Here is a 9,535-nt window from a genome sequence, read left to right on the forward strand (position 1 = left end):
GGCACTTCACTCATTTATAAACGAAATAATCAGACAAACATTTTAAGGTGAGTCCAAAATATTGACCCCTCATCCTCAGTGAAGATGTCCTGTCTGCAGGACTTCATGTTGTACCTCCTATTGGATGAAGATTTCTGCTTGAAACAACAAAATATATAACGTATAAAGCACTTGTATTTGAACGAGTTCAAACTGTTATTTTACTATTGTTATCCATGCTTTCTAGGAATGGCCTCTGCTACTTCCTGGTCTGAAGAGGACTTCTCCTGTTCCATCTGTCTGGATGTGTTCAACAGCCCAGTTTTCACACCATGTGGACACAACTTCTGTAGAACCTGTATTACAACGTTCTGGGATGACCAAGTCCAGTACAAATGTCCTGTTTGCAACAAGCTGGCCCACACAAGACCTGATTTACAGGTCAATACCTTAATATCAGGGATGGTTGATCGGTTTAGAAGTTCTGTACGAGTCAAAGAGCAGCCTTGTGTTGGACCAGGAGAAGTTCCCTGTGACGTCTGTACTGGGACCCAGCTGAAGGCCGTGAAGTCCTGCCTGACGTGTTTTACCTCTTACTGCCAAACCCACCTGGAGCCTCATCAGAGAGTCGCAGGCCTGAAGAGACATCAGCTGGTCGAGCCTATGGACCGTCTGGAGGACAGGGTGTGTAAGAAACACGACCGACTCCTGGAGCTCTTCTGCCAGACTGAACAGGTGTGTGTGTGTGTGTTGTGCACAGTGACGGACCACAAGTCCCATCCTGTTGTACCTCTGAAGGAGGAATATGAAGTGAAGACGGCCCAGCTGGGGAAGATAGAGGCTGAAGTTCAGCAGATGATCCAGGAGAGACAACTAAAGATTAAGGACATCAGAGACACAGTGGGAAGTAGCAAAGCAGACGCAGACAAAGAGATAGCCGATGGTGTGCAGGTCTTCACTGCTCTGAAGCGCTCTGTTGAAAAGTGCCAGGATGATCACAACCAAACGGTTAAAGAGAAACTGAAATCCACAGAGACAGAAGCTGAAGGCCTCATCAAAGAGCTGGAGCAGGAGATAGAAGATCTGACCAATAGAAGATCAGAGGTGAAGCAGCTCTCACACACTGAAGACCACCTCCACCTCCTCCAGACCTTCAGATCCCTGAAGGATCCTCCACCCACCAGGGACTGGACGACGGTGGAGGTCCGTCCTCCGTCATACGTTGGGACCTTGAGGAGAGCCCTGGATCAGCTGGAGGAGACACTGAACATGGAGATGGGGAAGGTGCCTGTCCCTAAACCAGATGTAAAGAAGTGTAAGTGTTTGTTTAGTTTGATTCGTCTTAGGGTTGTCCAATGATCCAGAATGTCTCCGGTATGATACTGTGCCACACCGCCCATACCGCTGTTCGGTCATATTCTTTTTGAAGAGCAATTGAACCCAAAATTGATGCCATTTTATCACTGTTACTAAAAGAAGACCAATCATCTCGAGAACATGAATGAAATCCTATGTTTTTTGTCTCCCCAAAACACGATGTGATCATTCCACTCTGCTCCGAACACAGGTGGTGTTCTTGAACACCATGTTCTTGAATGTCTTCCCAATCAGGGTCTTCATATTGAACCTCTTCTTGGCTTTCCTCTGCTTGTAGCCTCACCAGTCTCTCCCCCTACTAACCTCGTGAGGAGATCCCAGGATCAGCTGGAGGAGACACTGAACATGGAGCTGGAGAAGGTGGCTGACCTGAGATCAGCTCTAAACAAGTGTAAGTATCTGATTAGTTTGATTTAGGGCTGTCAAATGTACATTCAATATTCTTAAAATAGAAAGATTTATTTTACAGAACAAAATGAAACATGTCAAATGTTTTTCCCTGAAGACAATGTTGTGAGTGCTGCAGTGTAAAGTGAGGTTGAAAACATGATAAAGCTACATAGCTTAAAGGGACACTGTGTAGGAATTACTCCCATCTCGTGGTAAAATGATATAGTGCATTCAAACAAACAGTGCTCGCTTTTTAAAATGGACGTTGCAACCTGGTTGCAACTACGGTAGGCGGTATGTGCCAAGAAGCTATGACAACATGTCATCCAATACTACCTCATCGAGTTTTCTTTCGGGTGATGATGAGGTACGCTATTTCAAACAAACTTCAAACTGCATTGAACCATTAGTGTGATCATGTATGAGTAATTACTCCTTGAGCAAGATAGTGAATTATGTTGCCATGTTTATGATGTTTTTTATTGGTAACATTACTATATTGTAGTCTAAACTATAGCATCAGTTAACAACTTGACACACAACAAACACACATTTTTTTTACTGGTGCTTATATAACGCATGAACTATGTGTAATAATAATTAGTAGTAATTAATAAGCAGTGATACATTCCTTATTTGTTTATTTTTACGATGTGCGTGCGTTGTCAGATCATCATCATTACGTGATTGAAGGGTAGGGAGAGGACAGAGGCAGTGGATCGGTGGGAGGTAGTAGGCAAGAAATACAACCCTTATTCAATCAAACAGAGCCTATGCTGCTATCCACCAACGAGGCTGTTTAGGCTTTTAACTATACGTGTTCTACTGTTAATAATAATAATAATAATAATTCATGAAATTTATATAGCGCTTTTCAGTGACCCAAAGACGCTTACATTGTGGAAGACATAAAAAACATGAAAAGGGTGATGACAGTCAGGGGGACGAGGGCAGGGGCAGGGATGAAGGTGGTTATGGGTAGGGGACATCGTAGGCTGGGGAAAAGAGGTTTCTAGAGTGGATTTGAATGTGGGAAGTGAGGGAGAGTCGCGGACAGGTTGGGGAAGAGAGTTCCATAGTCGGGGGGCTGCCCTGGAGAAGGCTCTGTCACCGAATGTTTTCAGTTTGGAGGGTGGTACGGTTAGAGTGAGAGTGGAGGAGGATCGGAGGGCTCGGGAGGGGCGATGGGGGACGAGGAGGTCAGACAGGTAGGGCGGGGCCAGGTGGTGGAGAGCTTTGAAAGTCAGCAGGAGTATTTTGAAACTGATGCGTTGTTTGATGGGGAGCCAGTGGAGAGTGTGGAGAACGGTAGTGATGTGCTCACGGGACCGGGTGTGAGTGAGGAGGCGTCCAGCAGAGTTTTGGACCATTTGGAGTCTATGGAGGGAATGAGAGGTGACGCCAGTGAGGAGGGAGTTGCAGTAGTCAAGACGGGAGGAGATGAAGGCGTGGATAAGGGATTCAGCAGCAGCGGGGGGGAGAGGCAGTGTCTGATTTTGGCGATGCGGCGGAGGTGAAAGTAGGAGGTCTTGACAATGGAGCTGACATGGGGATCGAAGGAGAGGGTGGGGTCCAGGATAACACCAAGATTGCGTGCCAGGGGGGAGTGATGGTCGAGGCGTCAATGGTGAGTGAGATGGGTCCAGTTTTATTGAGAGTGGATTTGGTGCCTATGAGAAGGAGCTCTGTTTTGTCGCTGTTAAGTTTGAGAAAGTTGTGGGTCAGCCATGTTTTTATTGTAGAGATGCAGGTTTCGATGTGGGTGAGGGGAGGGTTTTGGGTGGTTTTGGTACTGATGTACATCTGAGTGTCATCTGCGTAACAGTGGAAGTCGAGATTGAGTTTGCGGATGATGTGACCAAGGGGGAAGAGGTAGCAGATGAAAAGAAGGGGGCCAAGGACTGAGCCCTGAGGGACCCCCTGCGGTACAGGAGAGAGGGTGGACGTGTGGCCAGAGAGGGAGACGAACTGTTGCCTGTCGGTGAGGTAGGAGGTGAGCCAGTCGAGTGCGGTGCCCTCAACACCCTGTTGGCGCAGCCTTTTGAGGAGGATGGAATGGTGTACAGTATCAAAGGCTGCGCTGAGGTCTAGGAAAAGCAGGATGTTGAGGGCACCGCAGTCTGCAGAGGTGAGGAGATTGTTGATTACTTTGACAAGGGCAGTTTCGGTGCTGTGAAGCGGGCGGAAGCCAGACTGGAGGGGTTCATAGAGGTTGTTTGACTGGAGGGGTTCATAGAGGTTGTTTGACTGGAGGGGTTCATAGAGGTTGTTTGACTGGAGGGGTTCATAGAGGTTGTTTGACTGGAGGGGTTCATAGAGGTTGTTTGACCGGAGGTGGGTGTGGAGTTGGGCGGCGACAATGCGTTCCAGAGTTTCGGAGAGGAACGGCAGGTTGGAGATGGGGCGGTAGTTGGAGAGGTTGGCTGGATCAAGGGTGGGCTTTTTGAGGATGGGGGTGATGGAGGCAAGTTTGTAGACAGAGAGAACATGACCAAGGGATAGGGACTGATTGAAGAGGGTGGTGAGGTGGGGGGTGAGGACAGGGAGGCAAGCCTTGGTTAGAGTCGTTGGGAGGGGGTCGAGAGAGCAGGTGGTTGTCTTGGACGCAGTGATAATGTCCAAAATGTGGAAGGAGTCAACAGGGGAGAAGGCAGTGAAAGAAGTGAAGGGTGGGTGGTCAGGGAGGGGGGGGGATAGGAATGGTGGGGGTGGAGGAGTTACTAACGGCGGCAGTCAGGGAGCTGTTGATTTGGGAGATTTTATGGTTAAAGGCGAGGAGGAAAGAGTTACAGAGGTCAGGTGAGGAGGGTGGATTAATGTCCGGCGGCTGGAGCAGTTTGTTGACGGTGGAGAACAGGATGCGGGGGTTCCGGTTGGTGCTGTTGATGAGGGTGGAGAAGTGGGCGGATTTAGCAGCATGGAGAGCGTCACGGTAGGAGGAGATGTGATGTTTGTAGGCTTCGGCGTGAACGGTGAGGCGGGTTCGCTTGCATAACCGCTCGAGTTGGCAGCCAGTCTGTTTCATGGTGCGGAGTTCCGGGGTGTACCAGGGGGCGGAGTTAGTGAATGAGACAGAGGAAGTCTTCCAGGGGGAAAGGGAGTCAAGGGAGTCAGAAAGGATGGAGTTGAGCATGATGGCATAGTCGTCAGGGGAAGAGGGGGCAGAGTCAGGGGGGAAGGCAGAGGACATGAGCTTGGAGAGTGAGAGTGGGTTGACTGGTTTGATGTTGCGGTAGGAAATGGAGCGCTTTTTGGGATTATGGGGTGAGGGTAGAGGAGCGGAGAAGAGGATGCGGAGATGATCAGAGAGTGGGAAGGGGAGAGGATGGGGGTTAGATACGGGTAGGGAGGCGGAGCAGACTATGTGGAGGATATGGCCTTTGGTATGGGTGGGGAAGTCAATGTGTTGGGTGAGGTGGAAACAGGTGAGAAGGGAGAGGAAGTCAGATGTCAGTGGGGCGGTCGGCTTGTCCGTGTGGATGTTGAAGTCACCGGTAAGTAGGAGGCGGGAAGAGAGAGAGGACGTAATGGTGAGGAGTTCAGACAGTTCAGAGAGAAAAGATGGGCGTGGCTTCAGAGGACGGTAGATTAGAACAGTGGTGATGGAGTTGGGGAGGGAGAAGGCAAGGTGTTCAAAGGATGAGATAGATGGGAGGTTGAGGTTCAGTTCAGTGATGGACAGGGATTGTTTATGAAGAACGCCAACGCCTCCCCCTCGGCCAGAGAGGCGGGGTTTGGCGATGTAACTGTAATTGGAAGGAGTGGCTTGATTGAGAGCGTAGAAGTCCAGGGGCTGCTGCCATGTTTCACAGAGGAGGAGCAGATCCATGTTATTGTCCAGTAGCAGTTCAGATATAACGGCTGATTTGTTGGAGAGGGAGCGACAGTTCAGCAGTGCGAGGGAGATGGATGGGGGGGCAGGGGAGGGGGAACGGAGGTTAGTGAGGTTGGCAGTACGGCAGGTGGGGGTGACGGGGGGGCGAGAGTTAGTCCAGAGTGAGGGGATGGGTGAGCCATGGGGGAGGTGTTGGTTGCGAGAGGGGCCAGAACCTGGATGGATGTAGCGGCGTCGGCGGAGGATTCCAGCTGTGCTGGCTGCAGGGGCAGCAGCAGCAGAGAGACGATGGTTATTGTTGAGGCGGTGAAGGTCAGCGGCGGTGTAGCTGAGTGGGCCAGAAGTTGGTGGAGTAGAGGAGAGAGTCCTAAGAGTCTGGAGTAGCAGGAGTGATAATCCAAGGTGGAGACGAGACATGACGGCGGATGAAAGAAGGCCGGGTAGTATATTGGTGGTGGCTAGTAGCTGATTGGCTAGAAGCAGGGAGGCAGTGAGTTGTGTGTTGTTGCGTAAGACTTGCGTGGATTTCTGACTAAAACTTTGCGGACGCCAAAATCTGGAAAGCTGATGCTCACAAAAAAATCTGGATGTATCAATCCTTGCGTAAGCACGATTTCACACAGATTCTCTTTGTACATCCCAATTAATGTGAAATTGAGCGCACATGCACGAGCCCGTCTCTCCACCCATTTCCATCTCCACCCGTCTCCTCCCTCATTTAATATGCTAATTAGTATAAATAAACCTGCAGTAGTGCGCTCGTTAGGAGAAAGGAGAAAATGGAGAAAGGAAGAAAAAATAACTTTAGTGAATGCGAGGTGGAGGTGCTGATTTCTGAGGTAGAGGCCAGAAATAAGATCTTGTTTGGCTCTCTTTCCTCCAGAATCAGCACCAAAAGCAAAAAACTGGCGTGGGAAAACGTTGCCGGGTCGATCAATGAGGTTGGGGCCGAAAGCCGAACTGTGGCTGACATTTAAAAAAGTGGTCGGACAACGTCCACTATTGTAGTCCACTATTGTAGTCCACTATTGTAGTCCACTATTGTAGTCCACTGTTGTAGTCCACTATTGTAGTCCACTGTTGTAGTCCACTATTGTAGTCCACTATTGTAGTCCACTATTGTAGTCCACTATTGTAGTCCATTGTTGTAGTCCATGAGGGAGAGAGAGAGGCCGTTTCTCAATTTGCGTTCTCGTCTGTACTTGTGTACTTTGCGTTCTCGTGAAACGTCATCAGTCGTAGCCCAAGTACTGTTCCAATTCCAAGTACGCATCAAGTCAAGTACAGTCGTAAAACCCGTGTGTGTTCTCCATGCGTTCTTAAACTGGCCGTTCCACCGAGGACGCATCAGAGGTGACTTGTGTGGACTTGGACCGTTAAATATCCCAGGATGCATTTCGCATTACCATGTTTTAAAATATTAGTATGTAAGCTATAATAATAGGCTATATATAGGAACATTTGACATATATAACAAAAATGTAGGCCTATTCATTCAAAATATTGACATACTATTTTAAAATTAAAGAGGCTGGGGTTTTGTTTAATATAATTTGTTTTTATTGTATAAGTCGCTGATAGAGGAAACCCATCACAACGGCAACGAAAATCTTGGTCGGATCCATCCGATCGTGTGTGTGTGTGTGTGTGTGTGTGTGTGTGTGTGTGTGTGTGTGTGTGTGTGTGTGTGTGTGTGTGTGTGTGTGTGTGTGTGTGTGTGTGTGTTCTAATAGAGTCATTTCTCGCTCATTCGTTATTATTATTATATCAATAGTCTACTCTCCAACTACATAGCCAGTTAGGCACGCGCATCTGTACCCTACATATAAAAAGTTGTGTGAATAGCTTATACACACGATAAGCATATCTTTTCATTTATATTCATTCAAAATATTGACATACTATTTTAAAATGAAAGAGGCTGGGGTTTAGTTTTATATCATTAGTTTAAATTGTTCAGTAGTGTATGCCTACATGAGGCCGTAAAGCAGTTAACAGAGCTGAGGTGGTGACGTCACAGGTGCGTACTCGCGTCCTCGGAAGTCTGTACTTGGAAGTCTGGACTTGCCAAGTACGCACTTCCAAGTCCGCGAGTCCGTAGTTTGCGTACTTGGTATTGAGAAACGGCCAGAGACTAACAAAGACCACACTACCCTCCACCACGTGACTTTAACCAGACTCCTCCAGAGTGCTGTGATGTCCACTGATTGCTCAACGAGCAACAGCTGAGGCAAACGGCTAGAGTGAGACCAACTGAAAACGAATCCGGAGTGAAACTAAAACTGTCATTCTGAAAAAAGTATGAATTATATCGAAATTCTGATCAAATATTATTGAAGATACAAATGTGTAGATTTGTTTAATAGTTTGGATGATGGTAAACCGTTGAATTTTGACCAAGTTATGATGTCTTAAGTGGATGAAGAGGATGAAACATGAATCGTGTGTGTGTGTGTGTGTGTGTGTGTGTGTGTGTGTGTGTGTGTGTGTGTGTGTGTGTGTGTGTGTGTGTGTGTGTGTGTGTGTGTGTGTGTGTGTGTGTGTGTGTGTGTGTGTGTGTGTGTGTGTGTGTGTGTGTGTGTGTGTGTGTGTGTGTGTGTGTGTGTGTGTGTGGAGAATGGCGGAGCTATTGCGTGTGTAGAAGAAGAAGAAAAGTAAGAAAGTATGTAGACTATAGCTTAAATATTACAGAGGATTAATCAGCTCATCATGATGAACGTTTTGATGTATAATATGTGTATGTTGTGTAAATACTGCGGGAGTAGATTCAGTGTATACATTTTTCATTGTTTTGACTGGGACAACCACTCACACACACATGGGATTTACATTACGTTTAACTTAAAACATCTTATAAACAATATGCACTACTATTTCTAAAGCTATAGCACACTAGTCCACTATAGTAGCTATCATCTGATATGATTTAGTCTTTCTATGTTCATTTTTGTAGAGAAGATGAACTGTGAAACAGGAAGAACAGTACTAGTGATGATGATGATGATGATAGATGAAGATGTGTGCAGAAGGGTTCAGTAGCTCATCATGTCTTGTTCTCCGTCAGATGCCTGTGAACTCACACTGGACCCAAACACAGCCCCACAGACTCCTCTCTCTGTCTGAGGACAACAGAAGGTGACGCGGGTCAGAGAGTACCAGTCGTATCCGGATCACCCAGAGAGATTTGACTCCTCCCCCCAGGTGTTGTGTAGAGAGGCTCTGACTGGCCGCTGTTACTGGAGGTAGAGTGGGAAGGACTTGTTGGTATAGCAGTGACATACAGAGGAATCACAAGGAGAGGAGAGGGTGATGACAGCGTGCTTGGAGGGAACAACGAGTCCTGGAGTCTTGATTGTTATGATGATCGTTACTATGCCCGGTACAACGGTAGAGAGACAGACATACGTCTCCCCGCCGCTGGCTCTACCAGAGTAGAGTGTATCTGGACCGGCCTGCTGGCACTCTGTCCTTCTACAGAGTGTCCCCAGGTGGAGGAGGGTCCTCAGACACACTGACACACATCCACACCTTCAGGACCTCCTTCACCCAGGAGGACCTCCTCCCTGGGTTTGGGTTCTGGTGGACTGGGGGGACTGGGGGGGGGGCCGGGTCAGCGTCTCTGTGTGAGTTATAGTCTCTCTCTCTCTCTCTCTCTCTCTCTCTCTTTACGTCCCATGCGGCGTCCCGTCCGGCCGGGACGCCGCATGGGACACACACACACACACACACACACACACACACACACACACACACACACACACACACACACACACACACACACACACACACACACACACACACACACTGCTTTTGCGTCAGTGTCTCTAGGGCAGTTATAGTCTCTCGCTCCTCTCTTTACTCTCTGTCTCTCTCTTTTTTTCTCTCTTTCTTTCTCTCTTTCTCTCGCATCTTTCACCTCCTCCCTGGGTTTGGGGTATGGAGGGAGGGTGACTC

General features: G+C 48.0%; 1 pseudogene across 1 annotated transcript; it reads left to right on the forward strand.

Annotated features, from left to right (window-relative positions):
• Positions 1–228: 228 nt before the first annotated feature.
• LOC311374697 (E3 ubiquitin/ISG15 ligase TRIM25-like) lies at positions 229–9,449 on the forward strand (annotated as a pseudogene). Its single transcript, XR_014684279.1, has 3 exons — positions 229–1,294; positions 1,634–1,747; positions 8,646–9,449. The product of XR_014684279.1 is annotated as an E3 ubiquitin/ISG15 ligase TRIM25-like (transcript).
• Positions 9,450–9,535: the final 86 nt, after the last annotated feature.

This window comes from Micromesistius poutassou, assembly GCF_964030765.1.
Source record: "Micromesistius poutassou genome assembly, contig: SCAFFOLD_6164, whole genome shotgun sequence".
Lineage (NCBI taxonomy): Eukaryota > Metazoa > Chordata > Actinopteri > Gadiformes > Gadidae > Micromesistius > Micromesistius poutassou.